Here is a 13,300-nt window from a genome sequence, read left to right as displayed (position 1 = left end):
AGAACAGATTTCAACACCTGTCGTCAGCAGAGGCTTCGGAACAGAGCACCCCACGTGCCAAACCTCGGCCACGCACAGCCCTCATCAGGCTGGACCTCATCAGGCAGGACCCATGGGAGGGACCTGCCTGCCTTCCTTCCTTCCTTCCCGTAATGCCTGGCCCAGGCAGCTGCCAGACTGTTGGCTGGCTGTCATCTGGAGTTGTGTAACCCACTCCCACCCCAGACAACAGCTGACTGAAAGGGAAGCACTGCAATCACCAGCACTTCTGTACTCCGGTGCTTCCTAATTAGGAGGACACGGGGCTGGATCTGAGCAGCACACAGCCAAAGCTGGGGGAAAGAACGAGAGGAATGAGGGCAGGGTGGGGAATTCAGCCCCAGAACCACGAGTCAGCCCAAAGCAAGAGGATGGCTTTGCAGCAGTGAAGGCACAGATGGATCCAGGCGGCAGAGCTCCGCCGCAGGAGCGCGTGCCACCATCAGACACGGAACCCGGGAAGCTAAGAGAAGAAACCCAATCTGTTCTGTTGTACATCCCTGTGCTTTCCAGGGCCATTACCATGGAATCCGGGTGCTTCGCATTCCATCTCCAACGAACACATCTAATAAAGTGAGTCACTCAATGCAAGAATTAAAAATAGAAAACTTATAATCATCTCCACTACAGTTTGCATAACTTGCCATTGGAGCATCATCTAATCCCGTCTTTCCCCTTCCTTCCCACAGCCTCCCAGGTAAATCTGGGATGATGAAAGGCCCAGGTTGATGTCCCTCCAGGCTGAGCAGAGTCCTGAACTGGCCCTGCTCCTCCAAACAGCTGCAGTCCTACCCTCAGCTCCCTCTAATCCAGCTCTCATCCATCTTGAAGGACTACTTAGCAGGTGGCCATGGTGACAGAGCAGCAGTAAAGCCACAGTCAGTTCTGACTGTGGGTAACTTCAGCCCTGAAAGCTGTACTGTTCTGTTACTGGCAGTTTGCAGGGTGTGTCAAGGCAGGAAGAGGCCAAATAATGAGAAAAAAGGGATGTAACCAGAAAATAACCCAGTCACCACCCCCTTAACCAGGTCATCCACCAGCTGTCTCTCATTTACCTTTGAGAAGCTGGGAGTGGTTAATGTCACACAGGATGCCAGGCCGGACTAACTGATTAAAGCCTAAGCCAACCCAAAGTGGAGATGCTTCCCCTGCAAGGCAGATCTCTGATGAAGGACAACACATCCAAGGAAGAGTTCTGGTGGGTCCCAAACACAGCACAGCAGTGTTCACCCTCCAGATCCTCTCCTAAAGCCCCCGATGGTTTTCCAGGTTCTCAACACAAGTTTGGGCCCTGTAATTAAAGTCATTATCCAAGAACCACCTCTCAAACCAAGCACAGCATCATAACCCACAATACCCAGACAGCTCCCTGGGTCACTGGTCCCTTTCAGTCCCTGACCACCCCACAGGTTAGTAAGTTCCTGCACACAGAATTCAAAATCTCAACATCCCCCCAGGCCACTCAGCCCTGACAAGTGGAAGCCAAGCAGCACTTTACCATATGGGGAAAATCCTTCCCACGTTCCAGTGCAGGCAACCAGCTCAGCTCTCATGCCCAAAAGTGGTTGTAGCACTTGCCAGGCACAAAAATAAAGGAAAAACAAAGCAGAAAATAGGCATTCTATCCTCATTCCTCCTTTTAGTCCCACTGTTTCCAACTACTTCATCTGCCTTCTGTACTCAGACACCAAAATATTCCCACCCTTCACTAGATGATAGAACAACTGCTCTACACTCCCATCCTACAAGGAACAAACTTTTTTGGCTCCTCTTTCCAGTGTTTGCATTTTTAACCTAACCACTTCTTTTTCTCCTGTTTCATTACCCTGCTACAAAAAAAAAAAAAAAAGTAAAAAAAAGTTTTACAAATGATGAGGGGAAAGGTTCAATGTGTAAATCCTTCTTGGGATTTCAACAGCAATAGTCTTCCCAGAGAGAGCAGCAAGTTCCTGGGAATGAGGCAATACTACAGACAGGGATGGCTGTAATCCCAAGGACTGTACCTAAGGACTAACAGGAGTACAAAGGAACACCAACGAGTATTTGGAGCTTTCCCGCCATACAAACATCGCAATGTATTAATCAAGTTCTAGATAAAAGTATTTCAATTCCCTCCTGTCCTACTGGAAGGAGTGGGAAGCCTCATCTCCAGCCTGAGCACTGACTAATGTGTGCAGGATGATTTCCATACCTTTGTGTTCTTGTGCAAACGCTGTTTCAGCTTAAACAGTTCAAACAGTCATTTCTGCCTTCCCTGTTGGTGGGGGGGTTAATATCAGCCAGAAAATCCACCACACAGTACAAACACCATAAGCCAATTATTGTAATTAGAAAGAAATGTTCTTGTTAGTGACAGCTAATTTATAGCTGTTCACCCTTTTTTTCTGATATTCCTCATTCCCCTCACTTTTAATGCAGATATTTGAATAGACAGTCTACCAGTTCAGCTTGATCCTAATGTTGGTTTTCCTTCCCCTCCCCAGTCAAACACTCAGGGAGCGAGGATTAGAACACAAGGTGTTTTGCTTATTGCAAGACTGGACACAGACCTTCACACACAAACAGGAACCTGCTCAAAAAATAGCTACAAATTAGGTGATTATTTAGGTGTGGCAAGGAAGTAGCCTAGTTTTATATCCTGGGATAAAGATTGAGACCTGATAGCACATGTAAATCTAATCCTGGAGGAGGGGCCTGCACTCAGAATCACTCTGGAATCAGAATCAACACTTGGTCTGTGAAACCCTTTGCCAAGCACAGAAAACAGCCCAGTCCAAGACTTTGTACCCAGCGAGCAGAGAACCACCACCATGGGCTCCATCCACAGGGTCCAGCTGGGACTTGGGGCCAGTTCACCTGGAAACCCCTTGGAGACAGCTGCACGTTTGCTTGGGACTCTGGCTCAGGGATGGTTATTTAGGGACAGGGAACATTTCCAGAATCAATACTGTGATACTGTGGAAGAGATCTGATTACTAACTGTCTGTTTGTTACGTAATAAGAGCTGTTTCCTAAAGTAAAGCTTTCTGGCAGGAATGGGCTGCATCTACATCTCTAAGAGCTAATCAGTGGAGCCCCAAAGCCCAACAGCTGCTGCTGAAAACAGCCTCTGTGGTCTCTGTGCTCTGCATTGTTTACTCCCCGTAGGTCCAGTCTGCACCACAAACACTCAGGAAGCAGTGGACGCATCTTCCACTTTTGTCCCATTTGCTTCAGCTTTGTTTTTCCAGCCTCTAATTTTTATTTCACAGAATCCCAGAATCATTTGAGTTGGAAAAGACCTCCCAGACCACTGAGTCCACCCTGTGCCCCATCTCCACCTCGACACCCAGCCCAGGGCACTGAGTGCCACAGGCAGTCATTCCTTGGACACCTCTGGGGACAGGGACTCCACCATCTCCCTGGGCAGCCCCTTCCAGTGCCTGACCACCCTTTCCAGGGAGAAATTCCTCCCGATGTCCAACCTGACCCTCCCCTGGCACAGCTGGAGGCCGTTTCCTCTCACCCAGTCCCTTGTTCCCTGGGAGAAGAGCCTGACCTGTTCCTGTTTGCCCAGCTTGGCCGTGGTCTCCCACTGTCCCAAGCCCACCCAACAAGGCAGGGCCCAGAGGCTCCCAGGTGGGTGGCAGGAGCAGGGACCAGCACCCTCCTGCTCAGATCCTGCAGGAGCACACCCACAATGACACAGCTGACCTCTGGAAAAGCGCAGGTTCAAACAACCACAAGGCCAAGAACATACAGTAGATTAGTTAATCTACACACCTAGACTATCAGAGCCCTGGGTTAGACTGAGGACAGCACAGGCCATAAAAAGGGACAATGACTCCCCAGGTCCCATTGCCAGCACCAGGGTACGAGGAAGCTGTTGCTTAACTGAGCTACTTGGAAACACCAAGCCCTGTTTTGAAACCATCCACAACGAGTGGAAGGAGAAAGTCACAAACGCAAACTGATGGCAGAAAAAGCACCTTTCTCTTAAATATTTGCTAAATATTTACAGAGACTTGTGTGGAGACAAAGCAGGCAGCAGCAAGGAACCTGTAGGAGCTGTCCTTTGGGAAGCTGCTCTGCATGAGTGGCCTCTGAACTGACCACATCCAGCCAGCTCTCTGTGCTCCCATCAGTGACAGTCACCAGGAAGAAGCGGAGCTCTAGGGAAAACACTCCATTATGCAGCAAGGCCTAGCTCACAAAGTTATAATTACTGTGCTTCTGTGCCCACACATAATTAAGCAAAATGAAGTGTAAATCCACATATACACAACCAAAGTAACACCAGAAATTACATACAAGGTGTGTGCATAATTTTACATCGTAGACGTGCCTACTCGAAACTTCCATCCAACATCAGACTAAGAAAATTGCTAATTGTCTAACGTTAAAATTAATAATATCCTGGTGGTTGCTATTATAGAAGAGTCAACACTGGACTCTGCTTTAGCTATTAACGTGTAAAGATCCTGAAATATCAGACCAACTCTTTTACCAGCTAACTGGAGTCACTACTCATCACTGAAAATTCCTGAGGAACTGTAACTATGCATAAGGGAGGAAAATAGAAGTGTAGAAAGGAGCAGGGAAGAGAAGAAAATGCAACTATTTCCAAGTGGAGCAGAGCCCCCACTTCCAGCAGCAGGTGAGAGGAGCTGCTCCTGCTCACCTGTGCTCCCTGTTTACAGTAAACAGCACAGGAAGTTCAGCAGGGAAAAAATCTGCCTGGCTTAAACCCGAGCTCTCCACACACACATTAACACCTTTTCCCACGGTATCAGGCTTACAACCATTTACTGATAGCTTAGTAGAGATAACAACTCAAAAAATTTAGGCCTTGCTACACTCTCACCCAGCAATGGTCCCATGACTACGTTCCGTGCAAGTAGTAAGTTACTTTCATTTTCCAAAGTTCTGTGTAACTGCAGATACGCCATTTTTTTGCCCAGAATTCACATTTTTCCAATAATAGGAGATGCTGTTTCTATCCCCTCCATCCAAGAAAGAAAATACAGTGAAAGAATTCTGCAACCCCCCTTATTTGTTATATATAGATACCTAGAGGTGCTCAGGCAGCTGTCCGTGGACAGGGAGACTCTGGGCTGGGTCGTTGTCTGTGGGACATTCTCAGGGAGCACAGGGACCACGCACACACGGGACAGCTGCCAGGGGCTCTACACCACTTCCACAAAACTGCCACACACTCCTTTTTTTGGTCATTTCTTTTCCAACCAAAAGCTTAAATAAAACAGTGGGAGGAGGCTGGGAGCCCTTGGGAGTGAAAGCTGCTGTGTAAGATCATGGAACCACAGGATGGTTGGGTTGGAAGGGATCTTAAAGCCCATCCAGTTCCACCCCCTGCCATGGGCAGGGACACCTTCCACCAGCCCAGGTTGCTCCAAGCCCCGTCCAACCTGGCCTTGGACACTTCCAGGGATCCAGGGGCAGCCACAGCTTCTCTGGGCAACCTGTGCCAGGGCCTCAACACCCACAAACTGGGGAGGAATTTCTCCCCAACATCCCACCTACCCACGCTGTTCTGCGAGCCTTACACACAGAATCATAAAACCCCAGACTGGTTTGGGTGGGAAGAGACCTTAAAGATGCTGCCGTCCCACGCCCTGCCACGGGCAGGGACACCTTTCCCTAGCCCAGGTTGCTCCAAGCCCCGTCCAGCCTGGCCTGGGCACTCCGCGGGCCGGGGCAGCTGCCGGGCCGGCAGGGCGAGGAGCGGAGCGGAGGCAGGAGGGATGCGGCTCATCTGCACTCACAATAAAGGCACCCCCGGGGCTTCCCCGCCTTCCACCCGCGTGTCCGGGCCGGCCCCGCTCCCTCCATCCCCCCGCGCCACCCCCGCGGCTCCGAACCCCGCTCGGAAATACCCCCGAGAGCCACTTACCGCGGCAGCCCGCGGTCCCTGTGCGGGCGGCTCGGCGGCCGGCGGCAGCACAAGTAGGGAGGGCGGCTCTCTGCCGCCCGCCCTCCGCCTCCAGCAGCCAGCCCGGCTCCCCCGAGCTCCGCCTCGAACACCGCGGGCACCTCCCCGCCCTGCCCTGCCCTGCCCTGCCCGGGGCCGCCGGTGCGGCCTGGCCCGCGGGGTGGGGCCCGGCGCGGCCTCCTCATCCCCGGCCTCGCGTGACGGGGGTCGCCGCCCATGGCGGTCCCTCCCCGGGGCTGCGCGGGCGGCCGCGACGGAGGCCTCGGGCCCACGCGTGGGGCCCGGCGCTGCCACCCGCGCAGCTCCTCGTGGCCGGCAGCTGCCGGGGTGTCGCTTAAAGGCAGCAAACAACTGCAGGGGTTGGATTTCACGGGTTTTGCAAAGTCAGTGATATTCAGGCCACCGGTGATGGGAGCCGTGTTTATCCCAGGCACATAAGTGCTCTTAAAAGGGAGTAAGATCTCAAGTGGCAGCTGGAATTTTTAGATGTTCGGGCTTAGAAGCCCTCAGCTGCAGAGAAAGGTTAGAAAATCCAAGGAAACTCACCAGAAAATGATCAGTTGGTGTTTGAGGTTATGGGTTTGGAGTATGATGTTTTGTTTGGGTTTGGGGTACCGTGTTTTGTTTGGGTTTTTGTTTGTTTCTTTATTTGATTTTTTGTTTGTTTGTTTTTCTCTTTTTGAGAGATCGTGAGAAAGGAAGAAGAATTGGGGGGGAAAAAGGGATTTGAATGCAATTTGTGGTGAATAATTGCAGCATGATCCAACACACACATGGTTCTACAAGTGAATGCCTACCCCATGTATGTGTTCTAACAAGTTCTGGGTGTGAATGCCTTCCCCATGTATGTGTCCTGATGTGGCACAAAATGTTATCATTTCATGCATTTCTAACAAATATTCAAAACTTGATCATAAGTTTGTTAGAACTGGGGAAATCTTCTGCCCTCCCACCCCTCAAGGGTGTTGTCTACCCACATGAGGCTGTGCTGTCAGTTTTAATTTATGGTCATTTCTTATTGTGATAAACAAAGTCTCGAGTTTCAAAGTTTCACATAATAGTTTATTATATGGTAAAAGCAAGCAGCTGACTGGGTGACAGAAATGGGACCAGTTTCCCAAATCTGCACACCCCTACTACAGGGTACATTTAGTATTTATCTTAACTACTTCATGCATATTAATTATATCATAGACATATACATTCTACAGTTTTTTGCTAAGTATTTAATAGATGGGTTTTCTTACAGCTAAAGCTGAAAGGGTTATCTCTACAACCGGTCCTAATTCATGCATTCTTGGACGAACAGACGCCTAAAGATTTAAGGTTCTACTATATTTTATTCTTAGGATAGTAAGGAGGTTTTAGGCCTCTTAACCTTGTAAGAGTCTGTTTTATTTCTTTATGGGGGTGTAATTAAGTTTTACAATCCATTTGTTTTATTTTGATATAATCACCCATTTGTTTCACGAATCACAATTATTTATATATCATATTATTGACTCCAAACAAGGCAGTTTATTAGCACAAAATGTGTCTACGTTCTGTTTCCAAGTGAACATTTTCTGCACCCAGCACTGCTGTGTCTCATCAGCTCTTCCATACCAGCAAAATCTTGGAGGGAGTAGAAAATGAGAACGTTGTACTACTCTCCTCGTAAAGAGAAATCCAGGAGTGAGTGAAAACTTTATAAGGATCACATTTCCCAAGCAATCTCACTTTCCAGGAGAGGTTGCCCACATGTTCACAGTGCTGCTACCAGTGAACAGGGATGGGCTGTTCTCTCCTCCCTCCATCAGGCTTCTGTTCAACTACTGCTGTCTTTTCATCTTAGTTACTTTTTACCTCTGTTTTTATCTTAGTTACTCATTGGCAAAGATTGGGCTTCATAAGTTTGCAAAGTGAAAGAATTTTACAAGGGTAAAAAAAAAAAAAAGAGATGCCTGAAAATACCGCAAAATTCATCCCTCTTGACTCTGCTTTTTATTTAATGCCTAGATGAAAATATTACCTCCTGAGTCTCCGTGTGTGTGGCTGAGTCCCCGGGACACCTGCCAAGACAGGAATTTTAGATGCCCGAAATCATGTGCTCAGCAGGTGTAAATTGTGTGCAGGGAGAGTTCACCTTTTGTCCTGAACCCCAGAGGCAGTTTCTCTTCATTAGCAAGGGAAGATGGGGAAGAAGATTATCCTCGTTTCCTGACTGCATGCCAAAGTTATGTATCATAAGGAGAAAATCTGTTCATACGTTCACAAATATGTTTGCTCCTAATCTGTCTTCAGGAGAGTGTCTTTGTGAGGAGCAAGGGGTGCTGATGATCGCAGGAGAGCTGAGACGGAGGGACAGGAACAGACGCAGAATTTCTCTGCCGAGATTTTTTTCCAGTGGGATCCACGGTAGGTCCTCCTGTTGGAAAATAAAAGTACTTAGTCATGGCTGTGGTTAAACATTGAGATTGTTCCCATCTCGGGCTGCGGGTGTCAGGTGTCAGTCGAAGTACAACCCTGTGGCTTCCCATGGGATGCTCAGTTTGCCAATGAACCAGGAAGTGTTGCTGGTGTTTAATCGTTTCCCCTAGATGCAACAGATAAATCCATCCACTGTGTGTCTGAGAACGAGCAAGGGGCTCCTTTTTCTATTAAAACTGCAGAATGTGTTATCATCATAATCATGTCTGATTGTTTGCTGTTCCATCAAGATCCCACATCAGGGCTGAGCCACAGAAACAAATGCAAAAATTGCAGTTTTAAAAGAATAAGGTCACGGGGCACGTTCTGTGTGGCAGAACAAACACCATCATTAATTGGCCTCTCCCTGCAATGGCAGCACAGGCAGGGAACGGAAGGAAGGGATGTGGAGTATCTCTGTTTTTTGGGGCAAACAGCCGAGCTAGGTCTGATAGAAAACGTGAATTTCCTTGGTGAAAAAGAAAGACAATATCTTTTAGAAAGCAGGGCTGCTTGGACTAGTCAAGAGTAGTTATTTTATCTTTAAACGTTTAAAGATCTTGGTTGTGGCAGGAAATATATATATAAAAAATCTATTAAATTTATTTCCTCTACATGTGCCAGAGTGAGAGATTATATTCAGCAAATGGACTGCAAAAGGCTCTTTGGAATTTGTGCTGAGACAATGACAGACCAAAACGAGTCCTGGTGAATATACACATCTGCTGTTTATCCAGGTATTTTCTCCATTGAATTGATTAGGAAAACCTTAGAAAACCAGTTCAAAGATATACAGTCACTTTGAAAACCCCAGCCTGATATCCCAGTGCATAATGAATAAAGAGAGGATTTCAGTCTCCTGTTCTCTTCAGTGCTCATTTCCCTGGCATTGCCTGTCTGATGGTGTTCCTTTGGGACCATTTGGGTGGGATCTGGAATGAACATTTTCAGGGTGTCCGTGGTTTATGAGGAACTTGCACAGATTTCCAGCAACATCATCAATGGTGGTGTTGGGGGAAATTATTTTAAATAACCATGTATATAATTGTCAATTTGGTTTTGGTGACCTTTAGTGATCCTGAACTGTTCCATTGGGAGAAAAGGGATACTGGAAAATCCCTGTTTCCCCTTGGCTGGTATCTGAAACAATCAGCATTCCTGGATGTAAATGGCTCCTCTCAGTGTCCGAAGCCCATGGATGGGATATCTCACCCCATCTTCCTTTAGCACCGTTTTTGACCACACCAGCCATCCTGCAGCTTCCCTGGAATTTCAGATCATACCTTTTCATCTACAGAAATACTTTTCCCTGCAGATTTAAATAATTAATTGGGACGTGCCTAGTGGGTCTTGAGCTAAACTTCAGGGAGGCAGCGGATACGTGTGACCAAGTGACCTTTTGCTGTCCTGCTCGTCCCCGCGCTCGCGCTGTGCTCAAAGGGACGCTGTCAAAATTGCTAGGCCTTAAAACTTTAACCCGCTCTGACAAGTTGTTCTACATTATAAGTCTTCCCTAAAAGATTACCACGATTGTTTTGTTTGTTTTGTTCCAACAATCTTTGCTGAAGGCTCCACAATACGGCTTCATTTGTCCTTTTGGGTAGGTGGATATTTTTAAATGCCCGGCTTATTCCGTGACCTGTTAAAATCAAGTTGATGTGCGTGTGCTCCACTCAGCGGAGAACTCGCCAGAGATGGAGCGATTCCTCTGCACTCTGGAAGAAGAGACAAGAGCACGCTCTGGAAGCCTTTATGAGGAGGCTTTTAGAAGCCATTTTGAAAAGCCAGTCGTTATCCTTCGGTGTTTTGGAAGTCTGGACTGGACCTCCCAGGTGATATTAGGTATGTGTTAGTGAAGCATGGGTTGGTTCTTACAAAGAGGTTTGCTGTATGTCAGGGCACTTGGAGTTACTCCTCAGGCATAATTTCTAAGATCTCCACTCACAGAATCACAGGATCATTGAGGTTGGAAAAGACCTCCGTGGAGTCCACCCTGTGCTCCATCCCCACCTTGTCCCCCAGCCCAGAGCACTGAGTGCCACGGCCAGGCCTTCCTGGGACACCTCCAGGGTGGGCACTCCAAACCTCCCTGGGCAGCCCCTGCCAAGGCCTGACCACCCTTTCCATGAGAAATTCCTCCTGATGTTCCACCTGACCCTCCCCTGGCACAGCCTGAGGCCGTTCCCTCTCCTCCTGTCCCTTGTTCCCTGGGAGCAGAGCCCGACCCCCCCCGGCTCCCCCCTCCTGTCAGGGGGCTGCAGAGCCAGAAGGTCCCCCCTGAGCCTCCTTTTCTCCAGGCTGAGCCCCCCCAGCTCCCTCAGCTGCTCTTTGTAGGACTTGCATGATTTAATACAGCTCCACTTGAGGTGGATCAGAGCCAGCAGGTATATCTGTACCATCACACTTTCCCTGTTTTATATCCAAGGATTGACACCACACCCGTTTTATGGCGGGCGGCTGCACAGCCTCCATCCCGCCGCGTGACACGGGATCACATGTCCCTGTCGGCAGGGAGGAGGGAATGAGCCATATCCACTGGTCACACCCCAGGTGAGCCACACCCCAGGTGAGCCACACCTGCACTTTGAGGCTTGATTTGAGCTGTTTTACCGCTGCCTATCAACCTTGTTCCTATTGCAGCTGTACCAGCTGGACTGGGGTGTGCGAGGCTGCGGTGCCCTGCAGGTGCCCTGGAGCTGCAGCATCCTCCTTGGAGGCACACACTGGAGCACCTCCAGTGCTGCTGGTGACACAGGAGGCGCAGGGAGACACAGTGTTGAGCCTCAACCAGAAGCATCAACATCAGAGATCATGGGGATTCTTAATCAACTGAACTGATCCTATGAATTTTTCACCAGTTCTGAGGCTCTGGACCACCCTATCCAATACTACAGGTCTCAGTTCTCTCCTCCGTGCATCACTCTCCTACTCACAGTGAGTTTTAAGGGAAGCCAAGTGTGACCCTGGGTCACACAGCTTGGGAAAGGGTTTGCAGAGCATGTTCTAGAGTGACATTTGGTCCCCAGGGAGGCCTGTGAGTTGCCAAACTCCTCCTGGGTGATGGAGTTCCCTGCACTATGTCAGCCAACACCCCCACATGTTCTGAGCAGATGCAAAACATGCTCTAATGGACATGAGGAACTGTTCTCTGAGTTACCAACTGTGAGTGCAAGGATGGGTTTCACTTCTGCTCTGGGAACAAGTGGGACTCGCCAGTAGTGCAAAGCATGTCACTGTGGTGACCCTCTGTGTGATAATTCTCTAAGGAGTGGCAGTCCCATGGAAACACCGTGTTCTGCTCTGCCCTGACCTGCCCCAGGGAGCTGAGGGCACCTAGGGACATGGCTCAGTGGTGGCCTTGGCGGCGCCGTGAGTGAACCTTTGGACTGGGTGATATCAGAGGGCTTTTCCAACCTAACCCATCCTGTGATTCCGTGATTCCATGACTCTCTCTGAGGACACGCTGCTGTTTCCCACGTGGCTGTGCACAGATGTTGCCAGGTGTCCCCTGCCAGCTGGGCCCTGGCACCTCAGCTCATCAGGAATGAGAGAAGGTGACAGAATAAAAGTAGAGGGAAACCAGTTGGTCAGTGCTTTCTGTTCACCTCCTCTTGGCTAACTGCTAGACAGAGTAAATAGGCAATTAGGGGCTTCTCAATATGTATATTTTTTTATGTAAGTGCTTGGGGATTTCTGGTCCTGGGCTTGTCTGGGAACACAGTTTTTCTAGGCTGGCTGATGCAGTCATGAGCAGTAACCTAAATTGCAGTTTTACTTGAAGTTTTTACGATGTCACCTTCTGCTGGAGGAAGTTAAGAAGGGAAGGGAACTGTGACGTATGGTTACATGGTGGTGTTCATGTGTGTCCACACAGGACATTGGAACAGCACCTGTAGTGCCAGATTGCTGTTGGCTGAAGAAGAAAACACCTGCTTCCTTCTTTTCCAGAGGTGGTTGGTGGTTGGTGTTCCTCCTACCTGGGCCGTGTCCTCAAGCACAACTGTTCTTTTTGTACATAAATCTTAATGTTCCCTTGACGTGAAACACTCGGTGCTGCTGTTCCTTGAACACTCCCCCAACTTATTCAAGGAATAGCATTTGTTTATCCCTGAGAAGATACTAACAGAATGCTTAGGAAAAAAAAAAAAAAAAAAAAGAAGTAGTTTTCAAAGAATATGCTGAGAAAAAAAAAGTTTTCGAAGAATATGCTGAGAAAAAGTTTTCAAAGAATATGCTGAGAAAAAAAAAAGTTTTCAAGGAATATGCTGAGAAAAAAAAAAAGTTTTCAAGGAATATGCTGAGAAAAAGGGTTTCAAAGAATGCGCTGAGCAAAAAATTTTTCAAACAATATGCTGAGAAATGATGCAATGAAATAAAAATGATTTCTGAAATCTCATGTCTGTGAGGGATGAACGAGAGCAGGCTCTGTGGAGCGTGTGATGGGGACGTCATACACTTTTCTAGGGGGGGTTGTAATCCTTTAGAGGAAAAACGTATAGCAGGCGTTGCTAAATTTCTAACGCCCTTTTTCCCCGGGGAATAACGGCTCCGAAGCGCTGCCTGGGGACGTGGGGGCTGAAAAAGGGCGGAAAAGAAGCGGAAAGGGTAAAGAGCGCGGGGTGAGCTGGTTCAGGCAGGGGCGGGCAGATCCCTCCGAGCGCGCATTGGTGGTTCAGTGGTAGAATTCTCGCCTGCCACGCGGGAGGCCCGGGTTCGATTCCCGGCCAATGCAACTCGTATTTTTGCGGGCGGGAGGAGCCGTCACGGTTTTGGGGCCGCGGCGCTTTCGTTTTCCCCGCGGGGGGGGTTCCCTCGGGCGGGAAGAGGATGGATGTCGGGACGGCCATCCCGGCGGCGCCTCTTCCCGCCCGAGGGAACCCCCCC

General features: G+C 48.9%; 1 protein-coding gene, 1 long non-coding RNA gene and 1 other non-coding gene across 10 annotated transcripts in view; 2 read left to right on the top strand and 1 right to left on the bottom strand.

Moving 5' to 3' along the window:
- The window catches only part of GPD2 (glycerol-3-phosphate dehydrogenase 2), a 49,857-nt gene extending 43,776 nt beyond the window's left edge, over window positions 1–6,081 (bottom strand). For all 5 annotated transcript variants that reach the window (XM_051810159.1, XM_051810165.1, XM_051810163.1 and 2 more), the window contains exon 1: window positions 5,930–6,081. The gene's annotated coding sequence lies outside the window, so the exon portion shown is untranslated. The remainder of the gene's footprint in view (window positions 1–5,929) is intronic.
- A 35-nt stretch (window positions 6,082–6,116) lies between these two features.
- LOC127481209 (uncharacterized) lies at window positions 6,117–13,222 on the top strand. 4 transcript variants are annotated; one of them, XR_007908139.1, is made up of 5 exons: window positions 6,117–6,490; window positions 8,252–8,365; window positions 9,041–9,153; window positions 10,021–10,258; window positions 10,842–13,222. It is a non-coding gene; the product is annotated as an uncharacterized LOC127481209 (long non-coding RNA). The 4 variants fall into 4 exon arrangements; XR_007908137.1 differs by lacking the exon at window positions 9,041–9,153 and having other exon boundaries at window positions 6,129–6,490; XR_007908138.1 differs by lacking the exons at window positions 6,117–6,490; window positions 9,041–9,153 and adding an exon at window positions 6,500–6,770.
- Window positions 13,078–13,148, top strand: TRNAG-GCC (transfer RNA glycine (anticodon GCC)). Its single transcript has one exon. It is a non-coding gene; the product is annotated as a tRNA-Gly (tRNA).
- Window positions 13,223–13,300: the final 78 nt, after the last annotated feature.

Source organism: Manacus candei, unplaced genomic scaffold (assembly GCF_025592945.1).
Source record: "Manacus candei isolate 608988 ecotype Guabito, Panama unplaced genomic scaffold, ASM2559294v1 h1tg000077l, whole genome shotgun sequence".
In the NCBI taxonomy this organism is placed as follows: domain Eukaryota; kingdom Metazoa; phylum Chordata; class Aves; order Passeriformes; family Pipridae; genus Manacus; species Manacus candei.
Note: the sequence above shows the minus strand (reverse complement) of the source record. Positions and strands in the feature narration are given on the sequence as shown.